This window comes from Natrix helvetica (genome assembly GCF_964273705.1).
Source record: "Natrix helvetica genome assembly, chromosome: 2".
Taxonomy (NCBI): Eukaryota; Metazoa; Chordata; class Lepidosauria; order Squamata; family Natricidae; genus Natrix; species Natrix helvetica.
In genome coordinates, this window is record NC_138552.1 from 275,280,678 (window position 1) to 275,295,939 (window position 15,262).

Consider the following 15,262-nt stretch of genomic DNA (forward strand, 5'->3'; position numbering starts at 1 on the left):
GGTCTTAGGAATTCATAGTATTCTGATTGCACAAAGGGCTGGATTACCTGATCAGTTCATTGCTCAGGAAATGCATTCCTCAATATTCTGCTTGACTCGACTGCTTACTTTGGCAGGACAGGTTTTCTGTGTAGTTCCATATTGGATCAGTGACTTCAATGGGAAAAACTGGGGAGAAAAAGATGAATTTATTGAAGTTACAATGAAAAGAAAGTTAAAAGTACGGTAGTTAAATTCATGTCCTATGCCTGTGTTCTGACCCCCCCTCTCTCCACACCTGTGAACAAGCCAGAACACAGGCTTGGCTGTTTGCCACTGTTTAATTGCAAGATAACAAACCTTTTGGCCGAGGGCCCAGATAACTCAAAATACAAGAGCAACAGACCAGATATTCAAACACGGCTCTAAGACACCGACTTTCTTCACTGCTAATTTCGAACGGTTGTTTCCTGCAAATGTCCCCTCCCAATGGCTCACCTATAAGCTCTCTTGGGAGGGGCCAATCTACAACCACCTGTGCTAATTATCATCTGTGAGCCTGCCTACGAAGCTGCTGCTTTCGTTTCTCAGCCCTTCTCAGTCTAGCATCAGGGACTGACTGCCTTTGATCCTCCCCACTGCTCCATGCCTCAGGCGCCTCCTGGTGGCCAACCAGCCCCTCTGGTCCCGGGTCTGAATCTGCAACCTGCACAGGGTCTTCCACATCATCCAGGGCAGACTGAAATGATCCCTCGCTATCCGAGTCCAGCAGCAGCTGGACTGGAACCTGCTAGGCCACAACAGCCTGGGATTCTCTATGTCCTAAGAAGAAACAAATAGATTTTGAGTATTGTTTCCATCTCTTTTCCAGGATGTAGTTACATAGATAGGGACATACCTATGTCCGTCATGCTGGTCCTTTTGAGGCTAAGACACATTACGCAAAGCACAGAAAGGAATGGACAAAGGAAATGAAAGGAAGGAACAAACAGGGAGAAAAAGGACTATTTAACTAAACCTAGTTTCTATCCAGCCCTCCCCATCCTCTTCCTATCCTTTTAAACTTTCCATGCTTCCACATCCCATTGCAATCATTTTCATATTTATGCATTCTGTTCTTTAAACTTCTAACCTCTTTCTTTTTGTGGTGCTCCTCAACACTATCCAATAATGGCTTTTTTAAAATCTTCCCCTTCCTCTCAATTCATCCGCTCTTTCTCCTTATAATGGTTTTGCAATTCAGTCCTGATTTATTTGTCTTGATTACTGTATCACCTCTACCTGCTTCCTCCCTACTGCCACTCACATTTTTATTCAATCCGCATTCCTTCAGCGCCCATTAACTCTTGATCTAACTCGCCTTGTTTTACTCTACACACTTAAGTAATCAATTCCCATTATATTTGGCTCATTTTTATGTTTCTCCCGACATATCAAACTCACTTGTATATAATAAAGTGAGAGGCAGAAGTCCTCTCTTTATGTTCAATAAATTTTCATACTTGGTAACAGATCACAAAGAACCATGGGCTTTTAAAAAAACCCAACATATACCTCCATTATTTTCCCCATCTTTAGTAAACACTCTGCTTTAGTAAGCATTCTACTAAGCTACGCAGATTCATCTGGTTGTCAGGCCTGGAAGCCATCTTTTACAATTGGGCCTTCAGGCCTGCCACATTTTCTGCTGTGGGAAAATGGGAGGAGGGAATTATATGGAGTATGGGAGATATATAGTCTATTTTTTTAATAAATAATTTTTATTAAATGTTTTAATCTGTAAAAACCAATAAGGAAGACACAGCAAAGAAAAACACACACAATAAGACAAAACAAAACACAGAACATACATAACAATATACAGTAATTTTGCAGCTTTCTCTATGGGCTTTCCTTCTTATCTTTTATAATTCTCCCTTCTGCATTGCCTTCCTCTCATTATAACCTTGTCCTATAATTTAACAAACCTAATATTAACACTAATAATAGTATTCATTACTTATATTTCCATATATTTGTATTCTCTATTTTCTGTCTTGGCTTCTGTTTTCTAGCCACTTGTATATTTTATTCCATACTTTATAGAAGTCCGATTCTTCTCTTTCTTTTAGTTCTATTAGTTCGATGCTATTTTATCCATTTCTGCGCATTCAAATATTTTCCTGATTGTAGTTTCATCTGAGGGTGTATTGATTTTTTTCCAGTTTTGTGCGAAGGCAATCCTGGCTGCAGTGAGTATCTGTATGATTATGTATTGAGATTGTTTGTCCATTTTTTGATCCAGTAGTCCTAATAAGAATGCTTCTGGTTTGAGTTCTATTTTTCGCTCAGTAATTTCTTCTAACCACTTCCGAATTTTGCACCAGTACTTCTTTGTGATGGGGCACATCCACCACATGTGATAGAATGTTCCAGGCTTGTGATTGCATCTACAACAATTAGGGGATAAATTTGGATAGAGAGATATATAGTCTAAATAACATTCCTTTCTCAGAAAGTCAAGGACATTTTGCCCTGCACGTGGAGTGAAGGCTGATTGGATCATGTGATACCTGAATGATGAGACTACAGCTAGTTCAGAATGCGGCCGCGCGGGCCATCATGGGAGGAACAAGATACTCCCATATAACACCTCTCCTGCGCGAGCTGCACTGGCTGCCTGTGGTTTTTCGGGTGCGTTTCAAGGTGTTGGTTACTATCTTTAAAGCGCTCCATGGCATGGGACCTAGTTACCTGCGGGATCGCATCTCACCTCACACATCTCTACGACCTATTCGCTCTCACAGGGAGGGACTCCTCCAGGTGCCATCCGCCAAGCAGTGCCAACGGGTGGCGCCTAGGAGTAGAGCCTTCTCTGTGATGGGCCCAACCCTCTGGAATGAACTCCCCCCCCCCCCGATATTAGAACTATTAACGACCTCCGCTCCTTCCGACAGAAGCTTAAGACCCACCTGTTCCACTTAGCTGGCTTAGCCGATTTATAGCTCCATCTTTCACCTCCTGGCAAACATCTTATTGTGGAATTTTTAAGGGAATTTTAATCTTATTTGTATTTTAATTAAATATGGTACAGTATATTTTCTACCTCCCCCGTCTATGTCTATGTTTATGTATATGTATTCTATTTTGATATGTATATGGTTTTTAATAATGACTGTACACCGCCCCGAGTCCTGCTTAGGAAAGGGCGCGGTTTATAAATAAAAGTTTGATTGATTGATTGATTGATGGAGAATGGAAGGAATTAATAAATAAATCATGTCATAAATCCTTCCATCCTCCACCATTCAGTCAGAATGGAAGTAGCTTCTTGGATGAGAAGTGAAATGTCTTCAAGTCCAGTTGCCTCTTGAAAAAGTGCATTTGGGGCACTTTGGTACAGTTTTAAAAATATTTTAATCTGTGTAGATTTAATGTTTTAATATTTAAATTACTTTTTGCTTGTTTATAGAAGAGATGGGTGGCATAAAAATTGAGTAAATAAATGAATGAATGATTTCACCAGGCATTGCATTTAATCTCAGGCATTGATCTGTTCCATGTAGCTTCCATATCATCTTTCTTTTCATCCAATTTCATTCATTCTTTCCACTACTTTCCATTCAATAACTCTTTATTTTCTTTTCATTTTGCAATGATCCTACTTTTACTCCCCCTCATGTTGTTGTTGTTGTTGTTGTTGTTGTTGTTGTTGTTGTTGTTGTTCTTAGTTGCGAAGTTGTGTCTGACCCATTGCGACCCCATGGACAACGTTCCTCCAGGCCTTCCTGTGCTCTACCATCCTCTGGAGTCCATTTAAGCTCACACCTACTGCTTTGGACTCCATTCAGCCACCTCATTCTCTGTTGTCCCCTTCTTCTTTTGTCCTCAATCGTTCCCAGCATTAGGCTCTTCTCCAGTGAGTCCTTCCTTCTCATTAGGTGGCCAAAGTATTTGAGTTTCCTCTTCAGGGTCTGGCCTTCTAAAGAGCCGTCAGGGTTGATCTCCTCTAGGACTGACCGGTTTGATGGCCTTGCAGTCCAAGGGACTTGCAGGAGTCTTCTCCAGCACCAGAATTCAAAGGCCCCCATTCTTTGGTGCTCAGCCTTTCTTATGGTCCAACCTTCACAGCCACACATTGTAACTGGAAAAACCATAGCCTTGACCAAACAAACTAGATGCCATTAATTCTTATTTTGTGACATATATTTAAGTCCTTTAATTCATAATTAAACCTACACCTTCACTTTACTTGGACATATTTATCAGCTTCTGTAAGGTCAGCCCACCTTATTTAGATTTATTATGCTCTTCCCTTTCCCCCCTTGTTTTCACAACACACAATGACTTTCCTCTTTCCCTCCTCTCCACGCCTTGCCTTGCTTTCATTAATTCAGTGTCCTTATCAATTATTCCTCTTTCATCTCAAGTCACAGACAGTGTCAGGTTAATCTAGCTAAATGATCCACACAAATCCAGTTTAGGATTATTCAAAATTGCAACGTATGAGAAATGGTTGTCCTTTTCCCCAAATCCTGGCTTGCAAGAAATATCAGTCAATTTTACACTATTTCTCTTTGAGACCTTTATAGAACAAAGGTGCCACCGTAGGGTTATGGATACAGCAGGGGGGAGGGGAAAGTGTGGAGTGGCACCATTGTTATATCTAGCAATGACGTTGGGATATGCCTGCAGTCAAGCATGAAATTCTGGAGAAGATACATTTCATATGGCCTATCTTCTTTATCATGATTGTGGCCAATCATTTACATGGGAATATCCAGACATTAGAAATAAAATCACAGAAGATGGGTCCAAATGGCTTGTTGAATCAGATTAAAGGCTGACCCATCTGTAGTCCTGGACACATGACCTGCTTTTAATTAAGCATTATTGGCCGGTGCTTTTCCACTAAACTCAGATACAGAATAACAGAGTTGGAAGGGACCTTGAGGATCTTCTAGTCCAGCGATGGCGAACCTTTTTTGGCTCGCGTGCCATAAGTGGGGGGAGTGCAGGGGGGTCGTGTGCGGGCATGCCGCACCCATAATGCAATGCACAACCCCCCCCAGTGCGCATGCGGCACTACAGGGAGGACCCCCCATTTTTTGCATGCTTTTTCCCCCTCTCCAGGCTCCAGAGGCTTTATAGGAGGGCGAAAACAGGCTCACCCGCCCCCCTGGAAGCCCTCCGGAGGCTTCAGGGACTTTCAGGAGGCTTCCCTGAAGCCTCCGGAGCAGTCAAAATGACCCTCTGAGCAAACCGGAAGTCTTTTCCCGAACTTCCGGTTTGCCCATAGGGCTGGTTTTTTGCGCTCTGGAGGCTTCAGGGAAGCTCGTGAAGCCTCTGGAGGCCCTCCGGGGGGCGGGGGAGGCTATTTTCGCCTTCCCCAGGCTCCTATAAAGCCTCTGGAGCCTGGGGAGGGTGAAAAATTGCTTTCAAAAAGGGTGAACTCAGCTGCCTAGACAAATGGCTCCGCGTGCCATAGGTTCGCCATCACTGTTCTAGTCCAAACCCTGCTCAAGCAGGAGACCTTATACAATTTCAGACAAATGGTTGTCCAGTCTGTTTTTAAAAGCCTCCAGTGATGGGAGCACACACAACTTCTGAAGGCAAGTCATTCCACTGGTTTATTATCCTCCTCAGTGTCAGGAAATTTCTGCTAAATTGTTCTTTCCTTGATTAGTTCCCATCCATTGTTTCTTGTTTTTCCTCCTGGTGCTTTGGAAAGTAGGTTGACCCCCCCCCCCTCTTCTTTGTGGAAGACCCACAAGTATTAGAACACTGCTATCATGTCGCTCCTAATCTTTCTTTTCACTAGACTAGACATGCAACCATTTTTCCTATGTTTTAGCCTCCAGCCCCAAAATGCTGCTCTTCTCTGCACTCTTTCCAAAGTCTCAACATCTTTTTATATTGTAGTGACCAAATTACACAAATATGTACACATAGTTTCCTAATGGCTTACGCAAAGGGGAACATCCCAGGGGTTTTCAGGGTATGGATCTGGAGATATTTCATGCACAAGAGAGATTCGGCATAGCCAGGTCTGCCCTTTTATTTTATTTATTTATTATTTATTTATTTATTTATTATTTATTTATTTATTTATTTATTTATTTTATTAGATTTGTTAGCCGCTCCCTCTCCTCGAAGGGACTCGAGAACTTTTGTTCTCGGCCTCTGAGGGTTGCAGAGGGAGACCCAGGTGGGATGATCGTATGGCCATGTCCTCCAAGGGAATGCAAGTCAATAAATCCTCTATTTTTATTTTTATTTTTTGGGGGGGCGGGGATGGGATGGGACGGTGTTGATAAAATAGGTTTATTAAATCTAAGCAGCAGTTTTTGGCTGAGTTGGGGAGCCAAAAAGAGTGGAGTCTGACTCATTCTCGGATGGGAAACTGAGAATACTAGAGCTGTAGATCAATCTAGGAAGTTGTGGAAGCTGTGTAGATCAATCTGGGAAGTAACCAGGATGATTAGGGGACTGAAGACTAAAGCATACGAAGAACGGTTACAGGAACTGGGCATGGCTAGTCTGGAGAAGAAAATGACTAGGGGAGACATGATAGCAGTGTTCCTATATTTGAGGGGCTGCCACGGAGAGGAGGGGATCAAGCTTTTTTCCAAAGCACCTGAAAGCCAGACAAGGAATAATGGATGGAAACTGAACAAGGAGAGATTCAACCTGGAAATAACTTTCCGATAGTGAGAACAATCAACCAATGGAACAGAAGTTGTCTTCGGAGTTTGTGAGGGCCTCATCACTGGAGATTGGACTGCCATTTGTCAGAAATAGTGTAGGGTCTCCTGCTTGAGCAGGTTGGGTGGGTTGGACTAGATGACCTATAAGGTCCCTTCCAACTCTGTTAATCTGGGAAGTTGAAAACAGTTCTCGAACACCCCCCCCCCCCACACACACAATTGCAAGCCATTTTTATACTGCTGCCAAGAAAAAGAAATGGACATTTCCTTGAAGTCAACCAAAGTTGACCTTGCCTCAAAGGAGATTTCATTTTATTTTCAGTGTTTTTAAAGCATTTCTTTGGCTTGTTCTTTTGGAGAAAAAAGAACCACAACACAAACGTAATAAACATCCCCAAGCATCCATGCTTTTACTTTAAAGGACTCTGGTTGCTGCGAAAGAGGCAAAGGGGGCTATAAGCCATAAATGATCCATTCATGGAATGTCCAGTCTGAGGATTCTGGCAACAGTTCTTCAAAGGAGAAGAAAGGCACTGAATGGATTCAACGGAACTTTGGTCAGATTGATTGATTAGGTGCCATTAATGATTGTATGCATGTATTATTTATTATATTATATAATTTTTATTTTTACTCCTGATGATTAAATCGATAGATTAGTTCAGATAAGGTGCAGCTTTCCTTGCCTTTTGCAGAGAAAGGCCTGATTTTTCATCATTTGTAGAATAGATTTGGGATTTCCCAATAAGATGATAAAGGGACGCAGTGCCTCAATGGCTAAGATGCTGAGCTTGTCCATCAGAAAGGTCTGCAGTTTGGCTGTTCGAATCCCTAGTGCTGTGTAACGGAGTGAGCTCCTGTTACCTGTCTCAACTTCTGCCAACCTAGTAATTCGAAAACACGGAGATGAGCACCGCCCCCTAGAGTTGGGAACGACTAGCACATATGTGGGAAGGGAACCTTTACCTTTACCTTTAATAAGGTGATAGGTTTGCAATAGTGGCGAATATCTGTAGCTTGGGTGTAGGATGAGGGTGAAGATTCGTTCTCTGAGTTTGTGGGTTGGTTTCCGAATGTTTCATTACCAGGCTAGGTAATATCTTCAGCGGAGCTTAGGGGATGTCAGTGTCCGTGTCCTTCTGTTTACAAGGGCTTCAGGTGTAGGTATGTCAAGTGAGGGTCTTGGGATGGGTCTTGCGATAGGGAGGTTACATCAGGTCAGGGTTCATTGGGAGGTGAACTGCTGGTGGTGGTGGGTTGCAGGGGTTGGTTGAGGGGCGATGCTGTCTCTGTTTGGCTGTCCGGTTGATTTGGATTCTGAGGGGTTCTTAGGCTGATTGTAGGTCAATGTGTCTGTTGATGGAATTGCTTGTGGGCAGCCGGGCTTCGATGAACTCACAAGCATGGCAGGTGGTAGCATGGCCGATGACTGTTATGTTGCTCCAATTGAACTGGTGCTGTTTGGTGTCGGTGAGGGTAGAGATCAAGGATTTTGGATGGTGGCGTTGTGCCCAAACCACGTGTGTGTGTGAACTTGAACTCCCAAAATGCAACATGTGCCTGCCCCCATGCGTGTGCCCTCCTCCATGCATGCACCCTGCTCCATGCATGTGCCCTGCACCCATCATGCGCACACCCCTCATGCCGCCTGCCCCCACGCATCCATGCATGGCCCCCCACACTCACCTTGCCCCCACGTATGTGCTTGCGGCCCCCGTGCATTTGCTTGCAGCCCCCATGCACACGCTTGTGGCCGCTGCGCACTCCCCCGCCCCCTGCATTCACATGTGGCCCCTTTGCATGCACTCTGCTCCCTCGCACATTTCACTTCTCATCTGAAGAAGCTTCTTGGATGAGAAGCGAAACGTCTTCAAAGAAAAACCAGAAAGTCCAGTTGCCTCTTCAAAAAGCGCCTTTGGGACCACCCTGACCTGGATGACTGAGAATGTCCATAGACAGTAAGCCCAGTGAAACAGGAAGCCATGGTAAATGATATTCATTCTTACGGAGCCCCTGACTCTCCACTTTCGGAGTAAACAGCTATCTAAGCATGGCAGGTCCTGGAGAGTCAAGCCATTCTATCAGGACACATTTGGATTTTCCCCTCTACTTGCAACAGTGAAGTCAGGATGGGAGCAATCGCCGTTTATCTTTTCAGCAAATCTCGCAAATGACCTGAGATTATTTGGCAAATGAAGACTATAATTGCCAGAATACCTGAAATCAGGAAGAATCAAGACTGTAGCATGTTAATGCAATTCAGTCACTGGTTAATGGACTCTGTTTCCTCCAGGGTTGATCAGATATTCATTCTATGGCCTGAAGCATCACATCATGCCAATTCTCTATTGAATCTGGATTTGGGTAAAGCAATCTGGATGGCTCATATTGATGGCGAAAGAGGAACAGACCAAGGGCTAGGAGGAGGAAAGTGAAGAGTTCAACTTTGATGGACATGGAGGAGAGATGAGCTGCTCTGCTACTGTCAAACTGCCTTGTTTCATTAGGAATCAGTATCACATCAAACAGAAGTCATTATAGCATAATAACTAGTAGCCTAAATCTCCCAAACTTCTTATTTAGATGGCGCTACCTGTTGTTTCCAGTCTTCTTTAACAGAATAACAAGAGTTGGAAGGGACCTTAGAGGTCTTCTAGTCCAACTCCGTGCTCAGACAGACAAATGGTTCTCCAATCTCTTCTTAAAAACTTCCCGTGTTGGAGCACCCACAACTTATGGAGGCAAGTCGTTCCATTGACTAATTGTTCTAGATCAGCGATGGCGAACCTTTTTTGGCTCGCGTGCCACAAGTGGAGGGAGCGCAGGGGGGTCGTTTGCGGGCGTGCCGCACCCATAATGCAATGCGCGACCCCACCCCATTTTTAGATGCTTTTTTTGCCCTCCGCAGGCTCCAGAGGCTTTATAGGAGCCTGGGGAGGGTGAAAAGAGCCTCTCCCGCCCCCCCGGAGGCCCTCCGGAGGCTTCAGGGACCATCCGGAGGCTTCCCTGAAGCCTTCGGAGCGCTCAAACGGATCCTCCGAGCAAACCGGAAGTGACTTCCGGTTTGCTTGGAGCGTTGTTTTAAGCGCTCCGAAGGCGTCAGGGAAGCCTCCGGACGGTCCCTGAAGCCTCTGGAGGCCCTCTGGGAGGGCGGGGGAGGCTCTTTTTGCCCTCCCCAGGCTCCTATAAAGCCTCTGGAGCCTGGGGAGGGCGAAAAATGGCTTTTAAAAAGGTGAACTCAGCTGGCCAGCGCGCGCATGCGCGCTGGCCAGCTGACAAGGCAGCACCTCGCGTGCCCTGACAAATGGCTCCGCGTGCCACCTGTGGCACGCGTGCCATAGGTTCGCCATCACTGTTCTAGATCTTCTATTTGCCATTCAATTTCCACGGAATGAGTTAATCTTTTTTTTTTTTGGTAGGTTGTTAACAGATTGAGACAAGGGCTGGGTTGAGCATAACATCATTTTGATAACAAGTAGTCCTCAACTTACAACAGTTCGTTTAGTGACTGCTCAAAGTTACAACGGCATTGAAAAAAGTGACTCAGGAGTGCTTTTCACACTTATGGCCATTGAGCATCCCCACGGTCATGCAAACAAAATCCAGATGTTTGGCAACTGACTCATATTTAGGACAGATGCAGTGTCCTTGGAGCACGTGATCTCCTTTTGCAAACTTCCGACAAGCAAAGTCAATAGGGAAGCCAGATTCAGTTAACAGCTGTGTTACTAACTTAACAGTTGAAGTGATTCACTAACAACTGTGGCAAGAAAGGTCATAAAAGGTCATAAAACGGGGCAAAATTCACTCAACAAATAGCTGTTTAGCAGCAAAAAGTTTGGGCTCAATTGTCGTCATAAGTCAAGTACTACCCATACCAATCTTTGCTCAAATCTTAATGCAGGTACTCTATGGGTCCTTTTGAGATCAACCTGCCCTGATTCTAGAAAAAACAACAACAATTGCAGACCCTGGCATGATACCCAACCCAATGTTAGAGTCCCCCTTCCAGTCCTGGCTCCAGCACTGAAAGATGATTGAACACACCAAGCAATCCTAATGTCAGACCTGGAAGCCATCTTTTATAATTGGGCCTTCACGCCTGCCACATTTTCTACTGTGGGAAAATGGGAGGGGGGATTATATGGCGTATGGGAGATATATAGTCAAAATAACATTCTTTTCTTAGAGAGTCAAGGACATCGTGCCCTGCAGCTGCGATGAGGTGACTGGGAGGCATATTCAGTTTTGGATGGTGCCTGATTGGGCCATGTGATGGACATGTGGGTGCTGGGTGGGGACTTGAACTTTCACTTGGGTGAGGAAAACCTGGAAAGTTTTAGATTCAGTTTTCCCCCGATGCCCAATATGACATCTCTAATAAAATGGAACTTTCAGGAAACTCAAGCCTCAGCGTCTTCTTTCATTGGGACCCTTTCATTGTACTTGGAACCCTGACACCTAAGATTCAGGAATGAATTTTGCATTTTTAGTGGTGCTACTAAAACGAAATGAACTCATAGTCCTCTTTTCAATATGTAGCGAGTGTTGACGCCACTAAGGTCTTTTAAAACTTGGATTAAAATTCAAGATGGAAAGGAATTTAAACCCTCCTTTTTTGGTATTGGAGAGCTGGTAACACCCCCCCCCACTATTCTGTCAGAGCTGAAGAAGTTTCTTGGATGAGAAGCAAAATGTCTTCAAAGAAAAAACCCAAGAAAGTCCAGTTGCCTCCTGAAAAAACGCCTTTGGTGCTTGACACTGACTGAGAATCTGTACCACAGACTGGGAAATACTAATTTCTCAGCATCCGAGAATATCCATTTCTCAGCATCTCAGTATATGGTTGGTAGCCATAATGGCATAAACTATGTTAGGAAGAAGAATAGTTATTTCTCTTCAGTAGTTGGACTTGCAAGAGAAGAAAGGCAAGGAAGGAGACCATTTAGTGGACTGATGGAGAAGCCTAAAGTTTACGTGAGGCAGACAGGGGGGGAAATGGGACTTCCATGTTCTATGATACTGTATCTGCCTTTTTTTTTTTGAAAAAAAATTTTTTTATTGGTTTTTACAAATATTTTGGGGGAAAGGGTACATAAGTATGGAGAAAAATTTTGACAGCTACATCATACGGAAGGTGGTGCTCCCCCGGGATCTTACATCTCTCTCTTATTTTTATATATATCAAAATATCATTATTACACACATATTAGCAGTTAAAGTTTACCTCAAATTCTTTAACATCTTCAATCATTTACTTCATATCACTTCTAACCATTTCATTGTATCAACAATTGCAATGTACTTTTAATTCACTTCTGTGACCTGAGCCTCATTGCTGCCTCCTCTCCCCTGTCTGCTGGCAGAGCCATGGCCCCTCCCCCTTTCATATCTTGCGTACTGTCTCTTGTTCCGTCTAGGAGAGTCTTGTGTTTTTCCATGAAGGCTTCCGCCTCCAGCACTGTATTAATTCTCACTCTACCACCCTCCCAGAAAATCAACAACCCTTCTGGTATTAGCCATCTAAACCAGCTGTATCTGCCTTTTTGAGTGCAGTTCTGGGTGCCCCATCTCATTTCAAGGGATCCACAAGCCTCGATATTCTAAGAGCTGAAGTGGTGCAGTGGTTAGAGTGCAGCACTGCAGGCTACTTCAGCTGACTGCTAGCTGCACTTCGGCAGTTCAAATCTCACCGGCTCAAGGTTGACTCAGCCTTCCATCCTTCGGAGGTGGGTGAAATGAGGACCCAGATTGTTGGGGGCAATAGGCTGACTCTGTAAACCGCTGATGAGGGCTCGAAAAGCACTGTGCAGCGGAATATAAGTCTAAGTACTATTGCTATTCTGGAAAAAAGTTTGGGCCAATCCTGGAAGTTGAGTCTTTAAGCAACTGTTAAGTAAACAACCCCGAGTGCTACTTGGTGCCCACCAAGCCGTCCTTCACCATACTAGTGGGAGCTGCGTATTTCTGCAGGTGCCCATATGCATTGCATGGATTGGCCAAGGATGGACTCTGTGTCTACTATTCCAAGAATGACAACAACAAAGTATTTCTTTGGCTTCTTTCCCCCCAGGGCATCTCAGGTGATGCTATGGCTGTCTGGTAAACAAACCTGCTTTTTGTTAATCTACTCAGTTTGGTGTCTATTGCTAGATCTTCCGCAAACATCACTGCCATTGATTGAACATCCCTTGGCTACATCGATTGCTCCTTGTCAGTCAAAAGACATGGCCAACACAGCTCCGGGCAGACCCAACTCTGTCATATACTGGGATTTGTTCCACTGAGGAGTATGAAGGAGAGAATAAAGGTGAAAGAACGGGGAGACCGTACTTTTTTTTAATGTACTCTTCAAAGCAGCGGTGATGACCTTTAAACAGATAAAGCAATAGCTATGGGAGTAGGCCAAATCCAAAGGTCATTATGGGCCAGTGTTTTTATTTGAGCCAGTCAAAATGGCATACATGAATATACAAGCACTCGCATTCTCCGAAATTTGTCAGTATTATTATTATTTTTAGTATCGTTTTCCTTGACAAAGAATTCTGAAGAACTTGAAAGCTTGCACACAGCTGTTGTGGAATTTTGTTTCCACCTGAGAGATGGGGAGTGGGGTACGGTAACCCACCCACCCCACGCATGATTAAAAATATTTGAAAAACAAAAACCCAAGGTGTTGTGGCACCTTGAAAAATAACGGATTGATGATCATATATGTATGGCTGGGAATCCTGACCCTATATGGATATTATCTGAGGAACCTAATGGAAAGTAATTATGGAATGGACATTATTGGAACTAGTTTCCTAATGGAAGCTAATCGAGGAGAGAAGAGAACCAACCTAGAACTAAGGAGACATTTTCTGACAGTTAGAACAATTAATCAGTGGAATTAGTTGCCTCCAGAAGGTCCAATAGTGTGTTCTGTCCCATGATTCCAATGAATATGCAGACACAGGCTTGGCTGTCTGCCACGACTAATTACATAGATAAAGCCATCCCTTGGCTAGGAGCCTAGAAAGTTATCTTCAAGAACCCAAGATTAAACTTACAGAATGCTTTCTGTAAGGCTCGTATAATCGACTGTTGTTTCCTGCAAAGATTCCCCTCCCGTCGCTCCACCTATAGACTCTCTGGGAGGGGCCACACCCTTAGCCAGCTGTCCTTACTTCCTTCTCTGACATCTTCTCCACAGCTGCTCCTTTCTCCTATCAATTCTACGCATACGCACATCAGGGACAACCTCCCTCTGTTCCGCCTCACTGCTCCCTGACTCAGATGCCACCTGGTGGCCAACAGGCCTCTCTAGTTCCTGCTCTGACTCCAAACACCCTCCAGAGTCTTCCTCACCCTCCAGAGCAGTCCCACAATGGTCTGAGCTGTCAGAGTCCACCAACAGCTCAGCCGGCCACTGCTGGGCCACAACACAGTGGGGATTTTAAAGAACAGATTGGACAACCATTTGTCTGAAATGGTATAGGGCCGCGAGCCTTCGTCCCAATTCAGATCCACTGTGCATGCGTGTGTGCCTCCTGTCAGCCAACTGGTCTTCAGATCTTTACCGTGCATGCACGGGAGTCGAGGCGCATGAATGGGGCCGCGCGTGCATGCATAGGGGCATGTGTGAGGGCCCATGCATGCATGCGTGGGGGTGGTTGGTGTGCACAGGGTGCACACACACGGGCAGGTTCCATATATGCATGCGCAAGGGCAAGGTGAATGCGGCAGGTGCGCATGAATGTGTGGTGGCGGGGTGCATGTGGGGGCCATGCATGCATGCGCAGGATGCATGCGGGCCATGCATGCATGCGGGCCATGCATGCATGCGGGCCATGCATGCATGCGGGCCGTGCATGCATGTGGGCCGTGCATGCATGTGGGCCATGCATGCGCAGGATGCATGTGGGCCATGCATGCATGCGCAGGATGCATGTGGGCCATGCATGCATGCGCAGGATGCATGTGGGCCATGCATGCATGCGCAGGATGCATGTGGGCCATGCATGCATGCGCAGGATGCATGTGGGCCATGCATGCATGCGCAGGATGCATGTGGGGCCATGCACAGATGTGCGGGGTGCATGTGGGGGCCAGGCACGCACGCGTGGGGTGCTTGCAGGGGCATGCACATGCATGGGGGTGGGTGTACATTGCATTTGGGCACTCGGTCTGGAAAGGTTTAGCCATCACTGGTATAGGGTTTCCTGCTTGAGCTGGGGGGGGGGATAGAAAACCTCCAAAGTCTTTTCCAACTCTGTTATTTATTATTTTTTTAAGAAAAGTTTTTATTTTTGGATAGACATAGATAAACAAAACATAAAACACAAGACCATCTTCAATTACGTACAGCGTGTCGATTGGTTACAATATTTTTCTGCATGCTTTCCGTAGTCCTCACTTACAATTTATATGAAATCACATGTTATCAATCAAATATATATGTACACATATTATCATTGCATGTCATTTATTGGACTACAACTATTATTCCTTCATTTTAAACGAGATATTCTAGATATTGGATTCATTTATATTACAACAATTCATTACACCATCTTAAATCTATCCAATAATAATGTATCTTTATATTGCATTCT